Source organism: Orcinus orca, chromosome X, assembly GCF_937001465.1.
Source record: "Orcinus orca chromosome X, mOrcOrc1.1, whole genome shotgun sequence".
NCBI lineage: Eukaryota > Metazoa > Chordata > Mammalia > Artiodactyla > Delphinidae > Orcinus > Orcinus orca.
In genome coordinates, this window is record NC_064580.1 from 119,844,400 (window position 1) to 119,872,386 (window position 27,987).

At 44.1% G+C, this 27,987-nt stretch overlaps 1 protein-coding gene across 2 annotated transcripts in view; it reads right to left on the reverse strand.

Moving 5' to 3' along the window:
* Positions 1-27,987, reverse strand: part of FGF13 (fibroblast growth factor 13) — a 501,144-nt gene that overhangs the window by 449,655 nt on the left and 23,502 nt on the right. The window lies entirely within an intron of this gene.

A 27,987-nucleotide genomic window follows, 5' to 3' on the forward strand; every position in this document is an offset into this window, starting at 1 on the left:
GGATAAGTGACCTGGAAGATAAAATAGTGGAAATAACTATGGCAGAGCAGAATAAAGAAAAAAATGAAAAGAATTGAGGACAGTCCCAGAGAACTCTGGGATAACATTAAATGCACCAACATTCGAATTATAGGGGTCCCAGAAGAAGAAGAGAAAAAGAAAGGGACTGAGAAAATATTTGAAGAGATTATAGTTGAAAACTTCCCTAATATGGGAAAGAAAATAGTTAATCAAGTTCAGGAAGCACAGACAGTCCCATACAGGACAAATCCAAGGAGAAACATGCCAAGACACATATTAATCAAACTATCAAAAATTAAATACAAAGAAAAATATTAAAAGCAGCAGGGAAAAACAACAAATAACACACAAGGGAATCCCCATAAGGTTAACAGAAATCCCCATAAGGTCAGCAGAAATTCTGCAAGCCAGAAGGGACTGGCAGGACATATTTAAAGTGATGAAGGGGAAAAAGGTACAATCAAGATTACTCTACCCACCAAGGATCTCATTCAGATTCGATGGAGAAATTAAAACCTCAGAGATAAGCAAAAGCTAAGAGAATTCAGCATCACCAAACCAGCTTTACAACAAATGCTAAAGGAACTTCTCTAGGCAGGAAACACAAGAGAAGTAAAAGACCTACAATAACAAACCCAAAACAATTAAGAAAATGGTAATAGGAACATACATATCGATAATTACCTTAAATGGAAATGGATTAAATGCTCCAACCAAAGGACACAGACCGGCTGAATGGATAGAAAAACAAGACCCATATATATGGTGTCTACAAGAGACCCACTTCAGACCTAGGGACACATACAGACTGAAAGTGAGGGGATGGAAAAAGACATTCCATGCAAATGGAAATCAAAAGAAAGCTGGAGTAGCAATTCTCATATCAGACAAAATAGACTTTAAAATAAGGACTATTAGAAGAGACAAAGAAGGACACTACATAATGATCAAGGGATCAATCCAAGAAGAAGGTATAACAATTGTAAATATTTATGCAACCCAACATAGGAGCACCTCAATACATAAGGCAAATACTAACAGCCATAAAAGGGGAAATCGACAGTAACACGTTCATAGTAGGGGACTTCAACACCCCACTTCCACCAATGGACAGATCATCCAAAATGAAAATAAATACGGAAACACAAGCTTTAAATGATACATTATCAAGATGGATTTAATTGATATTTATAGGACATTCCATCCAAAAACAACAGAATACACTTTCTTCTCAAGTGCTCATGGAACATTCTCCAGGATAGATCATATCCTAGGCCATAAATCAAGCCTTGGTAAGTTTAAGAAAACTGAAATCGTATCAAGTCTCTTTTCTGACCACAACGCTATGAGACTACATATCAATTACAGGAAAAAGTCTGTAAAAAATACAAACACATGGAGGCTAAACAATACACTACTTAATAACCAAGAGATCACTGAAGAAATCAAAGAAGAAATAAGAAACTACCTAGAAACAAATGACAATGAAAACTAGAAGACTCAAAACCTATGGGATGCAGCAAAAGCTGTTCTAAGAGGGAACTTTATAGCAATACAATCCTACCTTAAGAAACAAACATCTCAAATAAACAACCTAACCTTACACCTAAAGCAATTAGAGAAAGAAGAACCAAAAAACCCCAAAGTTAGCAGACAGAAAGAAATCATAAAGATCAGATCAGAAATAAATGAAAAAGAAATGAAGGGAACGATAGCAAAGATCAATAAAACTAAAAGCTGGTTCTTTGAGAAGATAAACAAAATTGATAAACCATTAGGCAGACTCATCAAGAAAAAGGAGAGGACTCAAATCAATAAAGTTAGAAATGACAAAGGAGAAGTTACAACAGACACAGCAGAAATACAAAGGATCATGAGAGATTACTTCAAGCAACTATATGCCAATAAAATGGACAACCTGGAAGAAATGGACAAATTCTTAGAAATGCACAACCTTCCGAGACTGAACCAGGAAGAAATAGAAACCATGAACAGACCAATCACAAGCTGAAATTGAAACTGTTGATTAAAAATCTTCCAACAAACAAAAGCCCAGGACCAGACGGCTTCACAGGCAACTTCTATCAAACATTTAGAGAAGAGCTAACACCTATCCTTCTCAAACTCTTCCAAATATAGCAGAGGGGGCAACACTCCCAAACTCATTCTACGAGGCCACCATCACCCTGATACCAAAAGCAGACAAAGATGTCACAAAGAAAGAAAACTACAGGCCACTATCACTGATGAACATAGATGCAAAAGTTGTCAACAATATACTAGCAAACAGAATCCAACAGCACATTAAAAGGATCATACACCATGATCAAGTGGGGTTTATCCCAGGAAGGCAAGGATTCTTCAATAAACACAAATCAATCAATGTGATACACCATATTAACAAACTGAAGAATAAAAACCATATGATCATCTCAATAGATGCAGGGAAAGCTTTCAACAAAATTCCACACCCATGTATGATAAAAACCCTCCAGAAAGTGGGCATAGAGAGAACATGCCTCAACATAATAAAGGCCATACATGACAAACCCACAGCCGACATCGTCCTCAATGGTGAAAAACTGAAACCATTTCCACTAAGATCAGGAACAAGACAAGGTTGCCCACTCTGACCACTGTTATTCAACATAGTTCTGGAAGTCTTAACCACAGCAATCAGAGAAGAAAAAGAAACAAAAGGAATCCAAATCGGAAAAGAAGAAGTAAAGCTGTCACTGTTTGCAGATGACATGATACTATACATAGAGAATCCTAAAGATGCTACCAGAAAACTACTAGAGCTAATCAATGAATTTGGTAAAGTAGCAGGATACAAAATTAATGCACAGAAATCTCTTGCATTCCTATACACTAATGATGAAAAATCTGAAAGTGAAATCAAGAAAACACTCCCATTTACCATTGCAGCAAAAAAAATAAAATATCTAGGAATAAACCTACCTAAGCAGACAAAAGACCTGTATGCAGAAAATAAGACACTGATGAAAGAAATTAAAGATGACACAAACAGATGAAGAGATATACCATGTTCTTGGATTGGAAGAATCAACATTGTGAAAATGACTCTACTACCCAAAGCAATCTACAGATTCAATGCAATCCCTATCAAACTACCACTGGCATTTTTCACAGAACTACAACAAAAAATTTCGCAATTTGTATGGAAACACAAAAGACCCCAAATAGCCAAAGCAATCTTGAGAACGAAAAACGGAGCTGGAGGAATCAGGCTCCCTGACTTCAGACTATACTACAAAGCTACAGTAATTAAGACAGTGTGGTACTGCCACAAAAACAGAAATATAGAGCAATGGAACAGGACAGAAAGCCCAGAGATAAACCCACCCACATATGGTCACCTTATCTTTGATAAAGAAGGCAGGAATGTACAGTGGAGAAAGGACAGCCTCTTCAATAATTGGTCCTGGGAAAACTGGACAGCTACATGTAAAAGAATGAAATTAGAACACTCCCTAACACCACACACAAAAGTAAACTCAAAATGGATTAAAGACCTAAATGTAAGGCCAGACACTATCAAACTCTTAGAGGAAAACATAGGCAGAACACTCTTTGACATAAATCACAGCAAGATCCTTTTCGACCCACCTCCTAGAGAAATGGAAATAAAAACAAAAATAAACAAATGGGACCTAATGAAACTTCAAAGCTTTTGCAGAGCAAAGGAAAGCATAAACAAGACAAAAAGACAACCCTCAGAATGGGAGAAAATATTTGCAAATGAAGCAACTGACAAAGGATTAATCTCCAAAATATACAAGCAGCTGATGTATCTCAATGTCAGAAAAAGAAACAACCCAATCCAAAAATGGGCAAAAGATCTATATAGACATTTCTCCAAAAAAGATACACAGATTGCCAACGAACACATGAAAGGATGCTCTATATCACTAATCATTAGAGAAATGCACATCAAAACTACAATGAGGTATCACCTCACACCTGTCAGAATGGCCATCATCAAAAAATCTAGAAACAATAAATGCTGGAGAGGGTGTGGAGAAAAGGGAACCCTCTTGCACTTTTGGTGGGAATGTAAATTGATACAGCCACTATGGAGAACAGTATGGATGTTCCTTAACAAACTAAAATTAGAACTACCATTTGACCCAGCAATCCCACTACTGGGCATATAACCTGAGAAAACCATAATTGAAAAAGGGTCATGTACCACAGTGTTCACTGCAGCTCTATTTACAATAGCCAGAACATGGAAGCAACCTAAGTGTCCATCAACAGCTGAATGGATAACGAAGATGTGGCACATATATACAATGGAATATTACTCAGCCATAAAAAGAAACGAAACTGAGTTATTTGTAGTAAGGTGGATGGTCCTAGAGTCTGTCATACAGAGTGAAGTAAGTCAGAAAGAGAAAAAGAAATACCGTATGCTAACACATATATATGGAATCTAAAACAAAAAACAAAATGGTCATGAACCTACGGGCAAGACGGGAATAAAGACACAGACCTACTAGAGAATGGACTTGAGGATACGGGGAGGGGGAAGGGTAAGCTGGCACAAAGTGAGAGAGTGGCATGGACATATATACACTACCAAATGTAAAATAGATAGCTAGTGGGAAGCAGCCACATAGCACAGGGAGATCAGCTCGGTGCTTGGTGACCACCTGGAGGGGTGGGATAGGGAGTGTGGGAGGGAGGGAGATGCAAGAGGGAAGAGATATGGGGATATATTTATATGTATAACTGATTCACTTTGTTATAAAGCAGAAACTAACAAAACCAAAAAAAAAAAAAAAAGAATGCATGCCTCTAGTCACAGAAAAAAAAAAAGAAGAAGAGGGACACTTGGACACAGAGAAAGAGGAGACTCACACAGCCACACTGAGGAGGAAGCATTGGGAAGACAGGAGCCATGATTGGAATGCCAAGGATTGCAGGCAACACCAGAGGCTAGTAGACGCAAGCAGGATTCTCCCCTAGAGTCTATAGAGGGAGCGTGGCCCTACCGACACCTTGATTTTAGACTTTTAGCCTCCAGAACCATGAGACAATGAGTTTCTGTTGTTTCAAGCCACCGAATTTATAGTAATCTGTTACTACATTCCTAGGAAATGAGCACAGGAACCACCTTAAGGAAAGACCAAACACAGAAAAAGTATTCTCGTTTTACCTAGGATCTGCTGCCGCTTGACTATCCCTGGTGGGCATGTCCTTGGATCCTGGTAATAAGAGAGCTTCCAAGGACAACTGCTAGTGAAATGGGGTTCTGGCTATACAGGAAGGAAGCACGTGTGCAGGAATAGACAAGGGGACCGAAAATAGCCCTGCTTAGAGTCGCCATGAGATTTTTTTCTATTCAGAACATTTTGTGCTGCTCACAAACCCTGCAATAACTCAACCACTCTAAGAGCATCAATGAAGGGATGTGTTTACCAAAACCCAATATTAGCAACAGAGAGGTATCCAGGACAACATATCCACTGTCTCAAGAAAGGGTTGGATGAATATACAACGTGACCATGGAAGCAAGCAATCATGAACAAGGGCTCTTCTGGACATATGAACTGAGGGGAGAGTGCCCAGACAATCACTGCTTGCTAATTAGAGAGCACCCCAATATCAAACTATGGCTACTAAATGACAACAGGCCCTGAACAGAACAGCAAAATTTCCAATTTATTCTCATTAAACAAAGACTTTAAGAGACAAAGCAGTAGGATCTGCAACAGCAAAAATGATGAGGCAACTGTAGTCAGGGGCCCTGGGCTCCATCCATTCCCAGCTCGGTACTCATTCAAGGAGCATGACAGCAGCTGTACTTTCAGTATCTTCTGATTATGAAAACACTGAACCAGAAACAGCTAGAATGCATTCAGTAGTTCTTTTAATTTGTATGCTATTAATAATAAACGTTAACACATACGACACTTACTTTGTACCAGGCACTGTTCTAAGCCCTTTTGGGGAACATCTAACTTAAGCCTGACAACAACCTTCAGAGGTACAAACTGTTACTATGTCCATTTTCCAGATAACAAAACTGAGGCTTGGAGAAATTAAGCAATATGTCCATCATCATCACACATCGCATAGTTTGTGTGTTCTAGATGGAGAATCTCAAACCAGTCAGATTTCAGAGCCTATGTTCTTAACTTGCCATCACAACAGTAAGCACAGACGTTGATAAGCAGCAGCACAGATACGGACCATGTTAATCATTGAGTCAAGGGCTAATACTAGCTGTGCATATTTCATACCTGAAGCATTCATGTCACCCCCACTTTCTTAGGGTCCAGGACTCACAGGTTGGGACCCAGTGCTGGAGACACTTTAGAGCCTAGTCCAGCTCTGTGTCTCTATGGAGGACCCTGGCAGGTCAGTGATGGCCAAGACGAACCTACTAGACAGAAAGCTCCTCAACTCCCCATCTTAGGCAAAGAATCCCCCAGCATTCAGATGGCAGGAAGTGTAGGGATACAACTTCTTTGACTTGTTAGGTTGTCCTCCATGAGTCATCTTCAGGAGACTGCAGCTAACGGTGGACTCCCTGACTCACTATTCTGGGGTAGAAACTTGGAAAGCCCTGGATACCGAAAGAAAAGCAGAAACGTTCAATGGCTCTTACTGGCCACCACACAGGAGCCTGGACCCAGCCGTCTTCAGAGGCATGTTTGCTCTGCAGATGCAGACGCCTAGTGGATTACAGATGGGTAGCAGAGGGCATGGCTAATGCCTGCCTGAGAGTTCTATTTTCTCCTCCTTGCTTAGCATGAGCTCCCAAAGAATGCTGGACCAGATACAAAAGCAGTCTTCTGGAACTGGTCCTCTCCACTCTTCAGAAAGTGCTTGGGATAATGATTCAGGGATTCCCCCTGCGAATGACCGTCTCCTGCTAACAGCTGCTAGGCCAAGGTTATGCAATCCCCAGCTAGGGGCTGTCTGTCAGGGTGAGCCCTGGGCAGCAGAGCCTTCTCCAATGAGAGCAAAGGAAGCACCTGAAACGGGGCTCCAGGGACCTGCTGTGCTGGGTGGTAATGGAGAGCTTTGCCATTACTGCCCTAGGTTACCCATGCTCGCTGACTGAACCTTCTGCTGAGCTACAGACCCAAGCAGCTAACTTCCTACCTGACCTCTGCCACCGGCAGGGGCAGATCTGCGTTTTGTGAGGCCTGAAGTTTATGTAATTCAGAAGATTCTTTTTAGAAACAGAAAATGAAATTATGGATACAAAATGAGCCAATGAGCCATACGCCCTTGTAAGGGGCCACGGAAGTACAGGGCCCCGAAGCTGATACTTCTTTAGATTCATGATGAATCCACCTCCGCCCACAACTACCTTAAAGGTCACACGTGGAAAACTGAAGTCACCATCTCTCCACTCCTCTCACATGCTGCGAGGGGCAGACTCTAAGGTGGCCCCCATCAGCCCATGCTCCGGGGGTCATGCCCTCATACCATCCCCGCCTCTTGAGGGTAGGTTCCATTCCAGTGCAATGTAATCACGGACACATACTCACATACATCCCATCACCTTTGCAAGGAGACTCCCTTGCTGGCTTTGAGGACGCAGCCATGTTGAGAAGGCCCAGCCAGCAACAAACTGAGGTCCCCCACCCTACAGCCCACAGACCTAAGTAAGTGGTCCTCAAGCTTTAGTGCACACAAGAATACTCACGGGAGCTTATCAGAAATCAGGGCCCACCCCCAGAGGGTCTCAGCACCCGGCCACGGGGCGGGGCTGAATCATTTTTCACAAAATGGTGATTCTGATGCTACACTTTGCTAAACCACGATCCTAATTCCTGTTCATTTGCCTGCCTGGAGTCCTTGTCATTTGTCACCTCCTCTCCATTCTCATTGACACCTGCTTAGTGTGTCTCTTGTCTTGTCTTACCTGCACTAATGGAATATTCTCCTACTCCCCGTTCTCCCTGCTTCAAATCTCTCACATCTCTTTAATCTATTTTTCATAGTACCCCCAGAATGATCCTCCTAAAACTGAAATGGGATAACGTCACTCCCTTTCCTCAAAAACCTTCAGTGGCAATAGAAAGATTAACAAGGTCATTCCTCACAGCCCTCATATACGGAATTATAAACTTCTTAAGCAGCGAACTACAGAAAAATGATCAGATAAAATATAATGCATCCATATGATGGAACAGTATGCAGTCATGACAAACGATGTCTTAAGGATTTTTAATCACATCAAAAAATGTTCACAATGTGATAGGTGAAAAAATATAAACAGTAGAGCTCTAAACATGCATGATCCCCATTGCATAGATAAACACTGAAAAGAATTCACAAAAAACTTGAGTGGTTTTTCCCTTGGGTGAGTTATGTGGTCTTCTTTGTATGTTTCTATATTTTCAGGTTTCCTACAACAAGCACGTGATGAAAAAAAACAATAAAATAACCTGTAAATAATGACGAGGACTCCTCAGTGTCAGGTATATGTTGCCATCCAGGACCCTGGCCACTTTATTCGGCCTCAGCTCCAAATACATCTACCCTCCAGCCACAATGACCAACGTGCTCTTCCCTTAGCTACACACCACGTCTTTGCTCACATGGTTCTTTCCACCTGGAATGAGGCCTCTTCCCTTGCCATCTCCACCTTTAGATCCCTTACTCAACTCCCCAGGTTCAGGTCAAAAGCTACCTCCTGCGGGAAGCCCTTCTCTGATCCCTTCCTGATGCATGTCCCTCCTCCTGTGCCTTCCTACAGCAATCACTTGCTAGCTCATTTGCTCCTTCATTGATCACTCAATCAATTTCACTTTCAAGCACATAGTTTACAGGCCTCTCTACCCCACAGAAGGCAAGTGGTGGGAAGGCACAGGCCAGGTCACAATCAACTCCCAACTCCTCACTTGGCCCAAAGGCTTGGGCATCACAGACGCTCAGTAAGAGGAGTGCTGAAACGCAATTAAACACACAGAGGATTTATAGCAAGTAAATCACTGCATCTTTAGGAAAGTGGCTAAGTGTGGTTTGGATCCAATGGGACATCATCTCCTGATTAAATTCAGCATTTTACACGATAAATAGAGCCATCAAACAATGTCCTGGCTGCAGATTACTGTACATCTTCATGAGGAACAAACTTAAAATCTAAGGCAAGACAAGGTACACCGCAGTCCATGAGCCGACACCTCTGAACTTCATGGGTCACAATCAATGAAGGTGAGGACAAAGAACCGGGTCCTTAAGCTGCTGCTTTAGGTCAAATTCAAGTGGGGAGTCAAAAGCTAAGTGAACTAAACACCACAAAGCCATTGGAGGAAAACAAGACCCAAGATAGACACTGTTGGGAAAATCTCAGAACAAAATAAGACTCTTCCAAGGCATCGTTTGAAGGGCAGGAGCACAAATGGAAGAAGAGAATAGGAAGGGAAGTGGCATTTCCTGAGAATCTACCACTTGCCGGGCGTGTGATACAGGTGGTACATGCCTGGTATTATTCAGTGCTCACAGCAGCCCTGCAAGGTAGGAACTGTCATCCCTGTTTCACTGATGAGCACCTGAAGCCTAGAGAAGTTACATCATTTGATCAACATCACGCAGCTAGGAAGCAGTAAAACAAGGACTCAAACCCAGGTCTTTCTGATGTAGCGCCAAGCTCTGTGCATTAGACCAGATCATCATGGGGCTCCCCATCCAACATGAACTCGGCTAGAGTTCCTCCAAGCTGCCACCAGAGAGCTCTTCCTAAAGCCCAATCCGAACATTCCACTTCCCCGTAGAAAACTCTCTACCAGTTCTCCGGTGCCTAAGAGAAAATGGCCAGGCTCCCTGTGTGGCACATGCGATTCTTTAGAATCTGACCCAGGCCTACATTTTCAGCCTCCCTCTTATCTCACCCACATGCTTCCCAAACTCACCATCCTCTTTTGTGATTCTGCATCTTGGCAAGTGATATGCCCTCTGCATTCCAATTTGGAAAACTTCTACTCGTCCACCAAGACTCATATCAAATATCACCTCCTCGGAAAAGGCTCCCTTGAGCCATTATCCTTTATACATTAACACTTCCTTCCTCTGGTGTTCCTCTAATACACTGCACATAACTCAATTAAAGAACCTGCCAAAGTATACGGTCTATTTGCCTTCCTGGACCGTCAGCTCTTCAAGGGTAAAATAATCTCTAAACAGTCTGTCCTTGGCAGACTAGCTGGCATATAATAAAATGCTGATGGGAAAATGGCAGGTTTAATCTAAACATTAAGAGAAAATATATTCTAATTGTAGATATGAAGATAAGCAAACGTCAAGTCAGCAATTACATTCACATACGAACGCGCGCGCACACGCGTCAAGCCGATATGTCAACACGACATTAATCAGAGCAGAGTAGAAACTCAGTCAATGTCAATCATCTCAACTCGCTCTGGGCATCTTTCTGTTAACCAATGTCTGAGATATGAATGATGGTGACACCGGAAGAATGAGGACATCTCACTCAGGGATGTGGTAATATCAGCGTCCCAGATAAGTTACAACCAACAAAGGGATTACACCAAATACACGACCAGGTGTCAAAACCCCAACTGGCCATGACCTCTCACGAGTGATACATAATGATAAACATTCTGACCACCAATGTCTCTGGCATCTCAGCTGGTGATCTCAGAGCCCGTAAGTGGTATCTGCTCTGATCAGCCACACGTTTGATCCAGAAGATAAATAGGGCATCATTCATCAGCCCACAGAGTCAGACAGATTCCACTCAGCAAGAATGAAGGGGACTTCCCTGGTGGTCGGGACGTCACGCTTTCATTTCAAGGAGCAAGGGTTCGATCCCTGGTCGGGGAATAAAATCCCGCATGCCGCGTGGCTCGGCCAAAAGAAAAAAGAAAAAAAAAAATGAGGGAAAAGGTTATAACGTACATGCCATAAACTGCTTTTTTTAAAAAAAAATAGGTGTCCTCTCAAACAATAAAATGTAAATGCTGTGGAGTAATGATTTGCAAAGAATAACAACGCAACTTTACCAGAATATAAACTACAAATATCTACCCTTTCAAAAACCAAACAATTACACTTAAAGAGAAGACATCATACTTCACAAATATAAGACTCTAGAGTTCAAAATGAAAACTAGGATACTATTTCACGCTCAAATGAATAAATGTGAGCGCACAGTCTAAAGATGCGTGGTGTTCCATTTAAGACCACGAGTAAACCGAACCATTTTTCATGGAAGTTTCATACTTAATAGTCAAAATCCCAAGTCTCTATATCCAGACGAGTGTTGTGTAGACAAAATTCTGGAAGTTTCATCCATCTAGCCATCCAATCAACGTTCAGTAAGATGCACGTATTGGCACCCTATACTTATGATTGGCCTGGAGGTATATCAGCTCAAATTCCCAAAACTCAGTCACTTGCTGCCTAAAGCCTATAGAAAGTCAACTTCCAATATCCTTACTATTTAAAAAATATTAACTCTTTGTATTTTACAATAAAAAGGTAATGGTCTTCTCCATAATAAATAATAACATTTTTATTTCCCTACCTCATGTACTACAACAAATATATATTAATATAAATGTTGAGGGGGAGAAAGTGAGCTGCAGAAGAAAAAATATAGTAAGAAGATGTCTACATAAAGTAAAAATTTAACAAAAAAGAAATGATATCAGGGACTTCCCTCGTGGTGCAGTGGTTAAGATTCCGTGCTCCCAGTGCAGGGGGCCCGGGTTCGATCGCTGGTCTGGGAACTAGATCCCACATGCATGCCGCAACTAAGAGTTTGCATGCCACAACTAAGGAGCCCGCCTCCGCAACAAAGACCCGGAACAACCAAATAAAAAAGAAATGATATCTCCTTTCCAGATAGTCCCAAATGTAATAGCAATATAAAAACATGAGTGGAAGTATTCATGCCTAAGTCAGGATCCTAATAACTTCCACGCATGGGGGAGGGGAATATGATCAGTGAGGGATACACAAGGGGCTTCGAGTGTATCAGTCATATTTTGTTGAGTGGTAGGTCCATCAGTGTTCACTCGATTATTCTTCATATCATTTTTATATCTGAAATACTGATATTTCCTTGTCATCTTTTTTAAAACAGGGCTGGTGTTAATTCCTTGAATTCCCCTTATATGACGTAACTAAAAATAAACGATGCTCATGTTGTTGAACTGAGAGGCGTTCTCTCTCAGTAAAGAGAAATTTATCAAGATATGAAGTCTGAAGCCACCGCTGTCATTGAGTAGACAGTCTTCTGATTCCAAATAAGAACATTAATAGGCAAAATGTTTCCGTCACTTAATACGTGGCAGGTACTTTACACAAATTCTCTGCTTTCATCTTCATAAAATACCTCTGAAGGAGATACTAGTATTATTTTGTGTTTGGTTGATAATGAACTTGATGCTCCAGGAGGTTAGGGAAGTTATGTAAGGTCACACATCTAGTAAGGGTGGGGCAGGGACTTGAATCCAACTCCAACTCCTAAATTCTCTCCTGCTTCTCACCCCCTCTTCATACTGTTTTCCCAAATATCCAGTGCATCCCGGTGTGAATCAGGAAAAGGTCCCCATCTGGAAGAGCACTTTCTGGACTTCAGTTCCACTCACCCCCAGGCCTAGGCGCCCTCGTGCAGAGGCCCTACCCCCTGCTCACCTTGCTTCTCTCTGGCCTACATACCTCTTTTACCCAAGGCTTTCTTCCTAGATCTCCGAGACCCCTTTCACAAATTCAGCCTGACTGGAGTCCGAACAATTGTTCAGAATGATTTGGGATCTATGATGACCCTGGGTATCAAAGAACATCCCGGACACCTCACCAGAGAGCCCCCGGGAGCGGTGAGGGCCTCTGAAACAGACCAGGCTGCCTGCCCCCAGACCCACCTGCCTGCTAGTGCCCAACCGGCCCAGCAGGAGGCCAGTTTCCCTTACTGGGCGGCAGGGAGGAGCTCCTATAAGATTTCCTTTGAAACCAGAGTCCTGTTGCTAAAACTACAGTATTAGTTAAAAGTATAAAAACCGTTCCCCTAAATCCTTTCAGTCAACTCTTCAAGTCTATCCTGGACTCTAGGCCCCAAACACTGCTTACGCGTTTCAGGCCCACGGCTTCCCCTCCCAGAAAGCCAAGCTTTTCTCATCTGTGCCAATGCACCATCCTTACCACTGTGAGGGTGATGTCTCTAAACCACAAGTCTGATCAGGCCTCCTTTCTGCACTTGGCCTTTAAGTCCAAGCTGCTCAGCCAGGCCGACCGGCTCTGTTGCCATCTGGTCTCTACCCTCTTCCCATATGGCTACCTGCTCTACACCGAAGTCATCTCCTGTCCCCAGCATGGCGTGTTCTCACAGACCTCTGGGACTTTGCAGTTGCTGTTCCTTCCGCCTGGAATGCCATTCCCCAACTCCTTCCCTGGAGAACTCATATCCACCCAAGACTCAGCTAAATGTCATCCCCTGGGTGATGCCTGGGTGACCGTGCCTCAGCTTCCCCACCTCGGCAGCCTAGTTGGCTCCCTCCTCCATGCTTCCAACCACTTCTCACTCGTTTCTGTCATGTTTCTTGCCATGATATGCTGTAAACAGCTGTTTGCGAGGCTGCCTAGCTAATCCTCTGCATGTGTCTCAGCACTGCCTATAAAGTCCGAAACACTGGCCTGACATCCAAGGCTGTCCTTACCAATCAAGCTTCAACTTACATCACTAACCGGACCTCCCATCACTTCCCTTCCTATACTCTTGCCTTTCCCTATGGTCCAAGACAAACCTACTTCTCACTGTCAGCCACCATGTCACATGCCTTCTCAACCCTTTGACTGCCCCCTCTGCCCTCCCCCAGATCCCACCTAGCTGTCAAGGACCAGCTCCCAGTGCCCTCTTCCAGGAGCCTCCCAGCAGGAATCAATTTCCTCCTGCCCTGAATCCCCATGGGCCCTTGATGGTGTCTTTACGTGTGCCTCATCGCGTGGGGCCTACTAGATTGTGAGCTCCTGGCAAGCAGGGTGCGTCCCATTCATCTTTGTGTCCCCATAGCTGACAGTGGGTGCCCAATGCAAGCTTGAGGAAAGAGTAAGGATCCACTCTCAGGGCTATTTTTAAAAGAAGAATCCTTATTAGGAATGTGTGAAAATGCAAATTCCAGACTGTGCTCCTTTCTCCTCCTTAAGAAAACTATTATTAGATGCCTAATTTCTCTTAGCTTGTACAACAGAGTCCCCAAAGGATATGGAAAAAGCTTGTGAAAGAAATAAGTGCAAAAGAGTGGGGGTAGGAGACAGCCTATGAAGAGCTTCTATCTGAGGTTCTAACCCAGCCCTGAGATAGACGACGACCTGCCTTCAGCAGAAACGTGGTGTCTATAGACCCCACGCCCCAATCCAAGCTCTGCCTTGTTGCCTTGTTTGTCTACCTGCTGGTCTCCTTATGCCCTTTCATAGTGACTTTTATTTTGTAAAAAGGAAACATTCAATTTCATATCTAAATCCAATGCTTTTTTGTTGTTGTTGTTGTTGTTGGGCCGTGTGGGAGCGCAGAGAATACCCCCAACGCTTTTTCTAAAATATATAAGGCATTACTAACAACTCAGGCTGCCCATTAGTCAACAGCTTCCTGAGGCCCTGTCCCATCCCAGTCCTGCGAAAGAGTGCGCTAATTGTTTCCTTGTCAATGTGCGATTTCCAAATGAATGAATAAGTTAGGATGCTAATGACTTTATACAAGGAAACAATGAATTATCTTCCCTACATTGTGATTATGATATTGCTTTGACATATGCAGCTGATTCATAAACTTTTCAAGGGTGAAATGCATTGTTCTATTATTTTCCTTTCTAAACATTCGCGTCACCTTAATGTGACTGGTACTCTCTTTCCTGCCATAAAAAAACAGAACAAAAAAAAAAAAACCCGAAAAGCATACCTAGGATGTGTTTTGCCCCCAGTGGGTCCTCAACAAATACAGTTGTTTAAAACTAACTTCAATCAACAAGATATGATTCCAACATAAGAACTCAGATATGACTCTGTATTTCTATTTTATTGGTACAAAATTCCCTACTGGTCTATAAAAATCCCATACACCTTCATAAACAGTGGAAACAGTTTTGAAATGGTTATTTTTTTTTTACTCTTTAATATCAGGACCCAAATCCAATCTGAGTAGAAAGTTCTCTGCGATTAATCTGATGGTTCTTGGGCTATTTCTGCACCAGGGCTGAAGGCCAGCCTTAGCAAAGGGACTCCTTAACTCTTTCTGGCCAGCAGGTCATGTGAGGAAAGGACAATGAACCAGGCCCACAGGAGCCTTGTCCCGATTCCACATGGGGCTTGTGCCAGACTCCTGCTCACATAGCCTACACTTGCCATTTCTTCCTTCCTCTCCGCCCTCTCTCCATTTTCCACCCTTGCTTAATCTGACTTCCGCTTTCTTGGCTCGTAGCACAAACCAGGTACTTGAGCCATCCTTGGTTTTCAAGGTCCTCGTTTTCGGAGTAGACCATTACTCAGTGAACTTCTGCACAAAGTCCTAAAGACAGCAATCTTTAAAGGAGAAACAAGATCAACTTGTTCACTATTGGCAGACGCCGTAAAGCTCTGGGGATAATTTAGACGGTTTTCCACCAGCCCTATGCCAGAACGCTGCAACCACAAATTAATCTGTATATTCATGTTCCAACAGTCAGAATCTGCCGGCAGTCACAGATTTTCTCAAATCAAGATACAAATTTTACATAACACCTGATTAGGCTAGGAGACTTGGAAATTTTATTACCCATGATTTTTTTTTACCCTGCTCCAAGAACCAAAAGACACATTAATTTCCAGATTTATATTAGATATATGCCAACACCCCCCGCCCCGTTGATTTCTACTATCAAGTCAATCAACAAACATTCATCAAGTGTATTATGTGCTAGGTAATAAGGGGGATTCAAGAGGTATAAAACCTGTCTATCCCCAGTCCTCAGATTATAGTATAGTTAGTGCTGTGGTCTGAATATGTTCACAACTTAAAGCTGGGGACAAAAATTGCAGCCTGCCGTTCCAGTTAGCAAGGAATGCTGCCAGCCATCAAGCCACCAGCCACTGCAGCCTCTTACCCCAACGCATGGTGCGCCTGAGAAGAATTCAGGATGGAGGAAAAGCAGGATACTGGCCCTGGAGGGTTAAGATGCATATCTAAGGAATAATTTCAGTGAGCCCAGACTCGGGCAACTTCCCCTACATAAGACAGACACTAAAATCATTAACTTGAAATGTCTGTTTTTAGCGATTAGCAGTAATCTTTTGACGCCCCTATAAGTTTTTTTTCCAGCAAAAACTCCTATATATCCTGGCTCGTCCTTTACCTCCTCAGAGCATTTCCTCAAGCTGTCTGAGAGGCTGTCTCCCAGGGTTAGTCCTCGGTAAGGTCCCCAAATAAAACATAACTCACAACTTTTAGGTTGTGCGTTTTTCTGCTGCCATCAAACGCCCGCCAAGGTGAGAGCTTTAGGTGAAGCCTTTGTAAAGTGATTAGGTCACGAGGGCAGAGTCCTCATGAATGGCGTCAGTGCCCTTATTTATAAAAGAGACACTAGAAAGTTCCCGCACTCCTGCCATGAGTACAAAGCAAGGCATCGGCAACGCGGAACAGGACCCTCACCCAAACATGCTGGCACCCCGATCTTGGGCTTCTGGGCTCCAGAACTGTGAGATGTAAATGTCTGTTGTTTACAGGCTACCCAGTTTGTGGCACTGTGTTATAGCAGCTCGAATGGACTAAGACAGAGAAACAAAATACATACCAACTTAAATAGTTAATTACCAATCTAAGACAATTTGCAAGAGCCAATGAATAGTAGTGTCAAAAAATGATGTAGGAAGTACTTTGCCAAACTCCACACAACGGAAATGTCTGTTCTGAAAGAAAAGGATTCAGAGGCATTATGCAGGGATTAAACTGCACATTGGTTTAATCAGAAGATCTGGGCTTTAGTCCCAGCTATGCCGCTATCTCTTGGACCCTGAACAAGCAGTGCAACCTCCGTGGCTCTCCACCGTCTCCTCTATACAATGGAACAAAACAAACTGCCCCACTTGCCTCATCCAATTGTTTTAAAGAGCAAATGATACACAAGCAATGGAAAGCAACTCCAGAAGCTCTATCTTGCCACACCAAAAAACCTGGGAAAAGTCCTTCACCTTCTCCAGGCCTCAGTCCCTTCAACTGTAGAATGCTGGGTTGATCTCTGAGGTCACCGAGTTTAGGGCGATGACACGGAAAATGGAAAGAAAGGATGTGAGGGACATCACTGACACCAGACTGCCAGGGGAGACTTCCACACCCATCAATGTTTCTATACCTTCGGATCTAACAGCCCCAGAGAACGTTGCTGAGTACTATACAGGTGTTGATATTTTCACGCTGACACGCCAACAATCCCATCACAAATGTAGAGACACAGGCTCACACTCCACACCACCTGGTCACACCAGGAATTTGTGCACTCTTGAAAGTTTGACACTCTCCATGAAAACCTCGAGGTGGGCAGGTCCAGAATGTCATTACCAGAGATATAACTTCTCCAGTCAGCTTCAGATCTAAGTGCTTTAAAGAAAGATCAAGTGAACCATGCCTAGAAAAACATTATACCATGTGTTTCGTGTGGTCTCAATCTGCATAATTTGGGTGTGAGGTCTGTAATCACAGTTAATTTCTTTCTTTCATTCTTGGCCACAAACCCATTCCAGTTATCTCCCTACTCTGTCCTCTGTTTGCAGGAAAGAATGAGGGATTAAACAGCACATTAGTGTTCCAAATCCTTTATATATCTCTTTCCTTATCTTAAAATTACTGACTCAGCGGAAGGAAGGAAGGAAGGAAGGAAAGAAGGAAGGGAGGTAGGGAGGGAAGGAAGGAAGGAAAGAGAGAGAGAAATCTACCACCCAAACCACCTAACAATCTTTCTTTTTAAAAATACATTTATAAATTGCAAGCCAGCAAGATCAAGAATTGACACATGCAAGTGACAAGATACCATAAGTGACTTTTTCACAATAGTTTTACTTTATAGAACATTGAACTCTATGGTCAATATTCCATGATGCTAACTGGCTTGTCTGTCGGCAGCCTAGCACGGGTTATTTGGGAAAGAAACAGATCACAACAATGCTGAGAGTGGTGTGAATGGGGAGAGTTTTGAATGGAAGGGTTAGGGTTAAGGTCTGGTAAGTTCTCATTTTTAAGCAAAGTCCTCTCCAAATATTAAGACTTGTCTTAGTCCTCAGGAGTCAGTCTGGAAGGATTCCATAACTGAATCTGCACTCCTAGGCAAGAAAGAATAGCAGGGAATGATGGCCAACCCAAGTGGGGCATCTCACAGTGGACTAGTGAAGCAACACACCCAGACGTGGTCCCCTCTTATTTTTATTACCCTCCCATTACATGTCTTCAAACTTTTCATAACTTTACCTGAGTTGACAGCAATTTTCCCATTCAGAGAAATCATTCTTTCATTTCTTTAGGAAAAGATGCACGCACCTCTTTCCACAATCAGATTTCAAACTTTATTTCTGCTCATACATTTCTGAGTCGGGCAGTCTTGTGATTCCAGGACATAAATAAAAACGTACAGAAGTTGGATCATGTCCCAGCTCAGCTGCTTCCTAGCAGTGTGAACATAGGCAAATCGCTTAACTCCTCTGCGCCTTAGTTTTCTAATCTGTGAGATGGGGATAACGGAAACAACTTCTCAGGATTGCTGAGGATTCAACCTGCCCTGTGTGTGAAAGAGCACTTGGCAAATGGCAAATGGCAGATTGTATGTTTTAATATGTGTCTACCTAGAAGATGCAAGTGTCCTGGACTAGTCATATTTATTTTTGTATGCCCAGCATCCAGCACTGAGTGAGACCAAATGAGACCTTTATGAGATGCTTGATGAAACCATGAATGGCTGACGAGTAAAGGAACGCACTCCCTGGGTGTCCCCATAGTACCAAGAGCAGGGACCACGTCCTGTGTGTCTCTGTTCCCCAGTATCCAGCACAGGGCTGGGCTCAAAGCAGCTGATCGAGTAAGTTTCACCTGACGAATGAAGGAAGCTCCTGTCAGGTTGGACCCATCACCAACACCTCACAATCATTTTTACTTCCATCCCTGTCTCCCCTTGCCCCCACCTGGACTGCACTTCCGACTCCCCTGGCTGCTCTCATCCCAGCCCTTCCCCCTCACAGAGCCTTCCCCTATTTAGCCCACCTAGTGCACAGAACGGACAGCTCAGCTTCAGCGTTTCCATCCTTCCAAGCTGCTCACTGCCGTTTCAGATATAACCTCCTGAGATCAATGAGAATGCAACCTCTTTGGGGACCAAGACCAGGCCTTATCAATGTATGAAATTCCTTGCAAAGACTAGCACCAATGCTGGGCACTCAGCTAAATGATGACCTTCTAGAACTGATGTTCCCTAAGGGTATTCCATGCACAAATTGCTCCAAGCTTGGGTGGCCACTGCAAAACTTCTATTATCCAGAATCCTCAGAAATTGAGTTTTCTGGGACTTCCCCAGTGGTCCAGTGGTAAAGAATCCGCCTTACAATGCAGGGGACGTGGGTTCGATCCCTGGTCAGGGAACTAAGATCCCACGTGCCATGGGGCAACTAAGCCCGCGCGCCACAACTACTGAGCTCACGCACCTCAGCAAGGGGGCCTGCGTGCTGCAAACAACAGAGCCCACGCACCCCGGAGCCTGGGCACCACAACTAGAGAAGAGAAAACCCGCACGCCACAACTAGAGAGAAGCCCGTGAGCCGCAACGAAAGATCCCGCACGCCTCAACAAAGATCCTGTGTGCTGTAACTACGACCCGACAAAGCCAAAAATTAAAATTAAATAAATAAATAACTAATAAGTAACTAACAGAAAAAAAAGAAATTGAGTTTTCTGAAATACTGGGGATTAAATGTTTTGTTTCTTAGTTCTGTTTCTCTCTGGATGAAGAATCTCATTCTAACAGATATCATATACTTCCTTAACTTCTCAAGTAGAGGATCTCCAACACGATTTGGCCACCGTATGTGCATCAGCCTTACAACGGGCTGGACATACAACTTCAGATGCAGTTGAAGATGGTGCACGACGGGGCAGCCTGATTTAGCCGGTGACTGTGTGACCGGGTGTGGTCACCGCTGCGACCACTTCTAAACTGCACAGGCTGGCACACTGACCCCTCCTCCAGTGACTACTGTATAAAAGGTTGCTGATCTGTATTCCTGCCCCCAGGTACACCCAGAAAGTAGGAGTACCCTCAGGCCGTGCTGCTTTCAAGCACCATTCAATTCACCAAGCATTCACTGAACCCCTCCTATGGACCAGGTGCCCAGCGGGAGAGAAGGGTTCCACGGTTCGCTGCAAGTTGAAACAAACAGAAAACAAGGAACGGGATACGCTTTTCCACAGCGTTGGGGCAGACTACTGACGCAGCAGCAGGAAGATAAAGCGCCTCCGTTACTGACTCATCCACCAACCACTGACCCCAGGCTGCTCCGCAGAACCAACAGAGTCCCTGCTCTCTTGTGGCTCACAGTCTAGGGAGGAACAGACAGGCAAATACAGCATGACTGATGTAGTATTATTACTTATTTATTATGCAATAAAATCCCTTCTTTCAACAGAGATGTCACATGTTAGCAGTGAGCACACAGGAGGAGCAACAGCTAGGCGTGCCTGGGGGCCCCTGGGAAGGCCACAGAGACACCAGCCCTGCCCTCCACGAGCTCAGTCCAGCTGGAGGGGCGGCAGCGAGCAGCACCCACACCCCCACTGCAGGAAGGGAAGATGGACTGTCATTCTAAGTGCCTCTTCTCCTCCTTTCTGCCGCAGCAACGCCCCGGCCCACTGTGGTTGGGACAATCACTTCATTCAGCGGCCAAGCAGCAGATCACAGCCACTCGGGGCTGGCTCTCGTCTAATCTTCTGGGGAAGGCAGTGACCACAAGGAAGGACAGCCCTGAAAGAGAAATGGCCTGCCGGCTACCGTCAGCCACTGCACAAGCCCAAATTGAGTGCCTACTGTGTACCAAGACACTGTACTCGGATTACACCAGTCCCTCACCTCCAGGAGGCCATGGTCCGTGAGGGAGACAGACCCATAAACACATAATATGACGCGTGTGATAAATGCCATAATCCAGGAACTTACTGGATAAAGTGCTGAGATCGTAGCGGGAATTATCTGCTGGGTTTAGGGAGAAGGGTGGGGAAGGCAGGGAGGGTAGACGTTTGAACTGGGTCTCGAAGGGACTTGAAGGGCTTTGCCAGGTGGCTGAGGTGGAGAACACTGGTGGCAGATATTGTTGGTTACTTACTGAACGGAACTCCTTTACCACCTCCTCTTCCCTCTCTAACAGAATCCACACTGTATTCAGACTTTTGCTTTAGACAGAGACCCTCTAGGCCAATCTAATCTCAGTGATGAGGGCTTAAGCAATAACAATAGTAGCGAACATTCACATGGTGATGACTACGTGTCGGTCACTGTTCTTAGTGTTATATACATTAAATGATTTAATCCACGCAACAACCCAAGGAGGTAGGCACTATTGTTATTCCCATTTTACAGATGGGAAAACTAAGGCACACACTCTGTATGCTTCACCACTATACCCTATTGTCTCTTTATTACGAGATGTTGATGGTCCACATGGCAAAAGGGACTCTGGTGAGCAGTCTTGGGGGGACCTTCACCTAAACGTCAAAGGGTCAAGCCTGAAAGGGAACACTGGAAGGGAAATCCTAAATATGCTAAATTGTCCTTAGTGAAAAACGTCCAATCTCTGAACTTCAACAGGACCATCAGTCTTTTCTGTAAAATAAATTGAAATGTCATGAGGTTGCTTCTTCAAAATTGCATATTGTTCTAGTACATATAGTATTAAACGTTCTATAATATTTCCATCACTGAATGACAGCCAGGAAGCAGAAATGTAAGCTCTCCTGCTGATTCGGGCCTGTCGCTTTCACAGTACACTATCTTTTATTTGTCAACAGTAAATTGTTCACTGGGTCCCTTGGGGTGCAGTGGGGAAGGTATTAAAATGAAATTATCTGGGCGATGAAATCTTAGGAAGCATGTGACTTCAAATGTGAATAATGCTAATTTGGGGGAACTTCCTGACAAAAGGCCGCGTGTCATTTGTATGGCTGAACAACCTCCCACCAATAAAGGCCTTCTAAGGAAAAACCATTTATAAAGGCACACTTACAGCTACAGTGCTACACCAGGTGCGCTCACGCACCGTATCTCGTTTTATTCCCCAACAGAGCTTGGTAGGTGCATAATATCATTATTCTCATTGTACAGGCTCATGAAACTGAGAACCAGGGAGTCAAAGAAGCTCACCCCAGGGCACCCAGTTCCTGTCCTCTTTCCACAAACATGCTCCGTTCCCTCCTTCCCACCCTCACCCCATTCGAATCTTTATACAACAAATGAGCACTTCGCTGAAGAGGCGAAGGTCAATCTGCAGCCCCATCCCAACTACAGCAGCCGCTGTGCAGCACACACTCACTCCCACACTCCAGCTCTTCGCACACAAACGGCAGGCAGGTCACACCCAACAAGTACAGCACGCCCGGATCTTGTCCAAGGGAGGCTGGAGCAAGCATTTTCACTTTGGGTTGGCGGTCTCCCCACCGTAGGATCAGCTCTCCCTTCCAGACCTGCTAGGTCCTCCCTCCTAATCTACCTGGCCAGTGGCAAGGGTTAAGCACAGCACTGTTGAGAGAGAGAGAGAGAACATGCACCGACTGGTCCTAACATTAATCCACAACGAATGCTGACCAAGAAGCTCTCCTCCCCGTGACGCTGACTCACTCACTACTCCTTGCAAGTGGCCCAACACTGCTCTCACCCGCCCCTTTCAGGTCCTCAAGAGAGCTAATCTAGCTAGCTGCCGCTCCCTCCTAATTTCAGAAGTCAAAGAATCCAAAGGAGCTCCAGGTGAATCCCCGGACCAGGGAGATGCTCATTCTTCCAAGATATCAGAATGGTTCAGGCTTTCTTTTGCAGAAACGAAAATCTGGCCTGCTTGCATCCACAAATCAGCAAGTGGTTTTCCACACCAAGGCAGGTAGAGACACGGGTAGAGACCAATTTAGTCCGTGCAAGTGTTATACGTATGCATCTACACACATTTTAGAGACTGCAATTAAAAAAGCTCTTTGTGGGGCTTCCCTGGTGGCGCAGTGGTTGAGAGTCCGCCTGCCAATGCAGGGGACACGGGTTCGTGCCCCAGTCCGGGAAGATCCCACATGCCGCGGATAGGCTAGGCCTGTGAGCCATGGCCGCTGAGCCTGTGCGTCCGGAGCCTGTGCGTCCGGAGCCTGTGCTCCGCAATGGGAGAGGCCACAGCAGTGAGAGGCCCGCGTACCGCAAAAAAAAAAAAAAAAAAAGCTCTTTGTGCACTTTACAGAGTCAAATAGCTGTAGACTACATTTGAAATTCTGCCTCGCAGAATTTATACAGGAATGCAGGAAGGACCTCACTCCTGTTCAGTAGAAAACAACTCTGACTGCCTGACTGCTGGGCAATGTTTTTTTTTTTTTCCCCAAGCAACACGCAAAAGTGTGCAATCCTCTTCCCCCAGATTATCTGTGTGACTGTCGCTCAGGTTTTTACCCAAATGCCACCTTAGTTGAGTCTAGCCCTGAACACCACACACAAGACCGCAGCCACTGACTACCATTTTGTGTGTTGTATGCCCCCCAAAATACACACGTACATACACACATGCACACAGGAATGTAAGCCCAGGAGGGCAGAGATCTCAGTTCTAGTCACTGCTGTGTCACCTCTACCTGGAACAGTGCCTAGCACATAGCAGATAGTCAATACATATTTGCTGAATGAATGTTATATGAAAAATCCTTGCTTTCCAAGATGAAATAAAATTTTCCCATACCAACTTGAAGTCTCATTTCAGAATGTAACCTTCTTTATTTCTTCAGGTTTGCTAATGCATTTCTGACCTAGCAGGACCATCTTCTTCAGAGGAAGCACTCAGATACATGTTCCAGGACACTTTACTGGGACAACTCTCACCATTATAGCCTCAAATGTAGACCATTTAGGTCTGGTTCATGCACAGATGAAACCAGCCCTGGGCAGTACCTGTATTAACTTTGTTTTGCACTGGAGCAAAACTCATTAAATCAGACTCAGTGATGCAGGATTCATAAATCCCACAGGGGCCAAGCCTGAACTATCTATGGGGACAGGGTATGCTGAGCACATTCTGACACTTGCCCGACCGCTCGGGCAATAATTACTTTTTAAAAACAATAAGAAAATTGTAAAAAAAAAATGTATTTATTCATTACGGCAAAATCACAAAATCCATGAACTCTGTAAAGTTTTGCTTTGCTAGAAGTTCATCTCACTTTTGCTTTGCTAGCAGTTCATCTCACAAGTATACCTGGATACTTGTGCATAATGAAGTGTTTCCTTCAATCCACTATCTGATACCAGCTTTCCTTTCTACTGTTCAGGACACACCAATCCCGATTCCACAGCAGTGTGACTTCACAGTGTCGACCCTAAAATGTAGCCTTTGTCAACAGCATTACCAATATCCATACATTTCCCTTGAACTGGGATGGGCTTCTTACCAGTTGTAGCTTTGGTTTTACATCCGGCATTTCTGAAACAAGAGAAGACCATGTTGCAGGAGACTGCAGAGCAGGGTCTCTCCCCCGGAATGAGCTGAGGGATTCCCAGGACAGCCGTAGCCCACCCCACGGGTCCAGCCCACATCCCCACGGCAGTAAGACCACAGTCAGGACACAGACGCTCTGAAAAAGCTCTTCAGGGGCTTCTGTTCTCTGCCTTAGCCCACCCCCAATGACAACCACCCTTAAGCCCTTAGGGGAAGGATCTACTATAAACACTAGATGCTTAAAAGCTATTATCTTGTTAATAACAGCAACCTTAAAACTTAAGTCAGGATCTGGCATTATCCTCTATATTTTACAGGCATGAATATTGATATAAAGCTCTGTAGTGATTTTCTCTTGCATAAAATAAAGCAAGATAACAGCGAAGCAGGAAATAAAACCTGAGTTCTCGGGTCCCAGTGCAATATGGGGACCATTATGACACACACACTCTAAGGTTTGATTTCCACTTTTAACTGGTCTAGTCATCTGAAGATAATATTCCCATCAGTCAGCTGCAGATAAGAGAGACCGAATATGCTAACGTGCACCTAACAGGGAATTGGACCTGCATAAGAAATGAGAGGTGGCTGACCAATGTCCCTTCATTTATTTGCCCAATATTTATTGAGGATCTGCTATATACCTTAGAAGTAAATGATATGAAGGTCATTATCAATCACTGTTGAAAATGGTTCTGCAATCACATTGGGGAAACTTAAGAGATGACGGGAAGGAGATGCAGAGAGGAGAAGTGACACTGTCCAATCACACCCTTTCTAGGTGCTAGAGATGGAAGTGGACTCCAGAAAATGAGAGTCATCATTCTGGACTCCTCTCGCCCCCCTAATTAAATGAGATATAAATGGGCCACTCATGTTACTGTTAGCCTTAAACCCAATCTCCTCTACCCCTTGAAGAGTGCCCTCAGATCTTTAGACATCATCCATCTTCGTTCCTACTTTACCGGGTCTAAGCTTGGACCACCTGCATCAGCTTTCCCACTGCTTTCCCAGGCAGCCAGAGCTTTTCAAAATGCACATCAGGGCTTCCCTGGTGGCGCAGTGGTTGGGGGTCCGCCTGCCGATGCAGGGGACACGGGTTCGTGCCCCGGTCCGGGAAGATCCCACATGCTGCGGAGCGGCTGGGCCCGTGAGCCATGGCCGCTGAGCCTGCGCGTCCGGAGCCTGTGCTCCGCAACGGGAGAGGCCACAACGGTGAGAGGCCTGCGTACCGCAAAAAAAAAAAAAAAAATGCACATCAGGTCACAGGGCTATCCACCATACAACCCTCCACAGGTGTCCCAATGCATTTAAAAATGACAGTCAAACTCCTCATCCTGATAGACCAAGCCCTCAACGCCTTTTGCACTGGCCCCTGCCTACGTCTTGAGGTGCACCTCATGCCTCTCTAGTCATAATGAATGTTATTCAACTACGCACATTTATACTTCCATTTGCAAACCCTCTCCTTCTCCTTCCCTCTCTCTCTTACTTCCCTCCGTTCCCCTCCCCTTTCTTTGTCTTCAGATGCGCTGTTCTCGCTGCTTGAAATTCTCCTCGCCCTCCTCTCTGCGCGGCCAACTCCTAACTCACTTTTCTGATCCCAGTTAAACGTCTCTTTCCCCAGGAAGCCTTCCCTGCACCCCTTCCAGGCTGGGTTAGCTGCCCTCCTCTGGGCTCGCACTGCTCCCTGGGCTTCTCCTATTACACACTGCTCACACTGTGTTTATCCCAATCGACAATATCCTTGTGCGTATTCCCCACTAGACTGTGAGCCCCATGAGGGCAGGGACCATCTATAGCTTGTTCACCTTTGTATCACCAGCACCTAGAATCAAGCCTGACACAGAGCTGGCACCCAACACATGTTCAATGAATGGATTAAGTGAAATACATGGAACTGTACTGAAATTTCTTTGTGGCAACTTCTGGGTAATATTTGGGAGAGCACATTTACTTTTCTGCAACTGCTGAAGTCAAAGCTGAGAGCCACCAGGAGTGATGTAAGTTGGAGCCGTTAGTGAGTTGCATCCTGCCTGGCTATACCCCCAGCTCTCAAGAATGACGCCGCTATCTGTTAAATACCAATGGTCTTTTTGACTTAATAAAAATTCATGACCTACTAATAACTAGCCATATTACTTTGTACTTTTGTATGAATAAAGTTGATTAAGTTGCTTTCTGGGCTGGCAGTATCTGACTGCTAAACAATCCATATTCTGAATAGCTAAAAGGTTATCTCGCACTCCTCTTACCAGTTTTAAAAAAAAACAAAACACTGCAAACGCATATATGGATTTCTAAGCACAGAGCCTACAATTCACAGAACTCCAAGGCCTTTGATCTTAGTAGCACAAAATAAACAACGTTAAACCACGAGACATCACTTCACATCTCTCGGAATGGCTATTATGAAAAAGACAAGAAATAACAAGTGTTGGTGAGGATGTGGCCAAAAGGGAAGCCTCATAAGCTGTTGCTGGGAATGTGAATTGGTGCAGCCACTATGGAAGACAATATAGAGATTCCTCAAAAACTTAAAAATACAACTACCATAGGATCCAGCAATTCCACTTCTGGGAATTTACCCAAAGAATACAAAAACACTAATCCGAAAAGATATGTGCACCCCTATGTTCACAGCAGCATTATTTACAATAGCCGAGACATGAAAACAACCTAAATGCCCATCAATGGATGAAGAAGATGTGGTATATACATACAAGAGAATACTACCAGCCATAAAAAAGATAAAATCTTGCCATTTGGGACAACATGGATGGACCTTGAGGGTATCGTGCTAAGGGAAATAAGTCACACGGAGAAACACTGTATGACTTCATTCATATGTGGAATCTAAAACACTAATCAACAAATAAAAATAAATAAATGAATGAACAAACCAAACAAAACCACGTAGATACAGAGAACAGAGTAGTGGTTACTAGAAAGGGGAGGGTGAGGGTGAAATGGGCAAAAGGATCAACTGTATGGTGACCCATGGAAACTAAAATTTTGGTGGTAAAAAAAAAAAACTTTAACAACAAAGGCTTCTACTTAAAAACCTAATGAGTTTTATTCATTTAAAAAGATCATATCCCACGGTTTTGTTCACAGTCGGCATTTAAACTCGCCCATTGTTATCACTGAGCCTGCTTGAATTCTGTATAGTTTTGTCTTTTCATATATTTCTTCCAATCAGGGAAGCTGCTTATTGATGCAGAGAGAAATGGTGTTTTGGAAATTCTTCTTAAAAACTGGAAATCACTGAGAACATCCACTGCT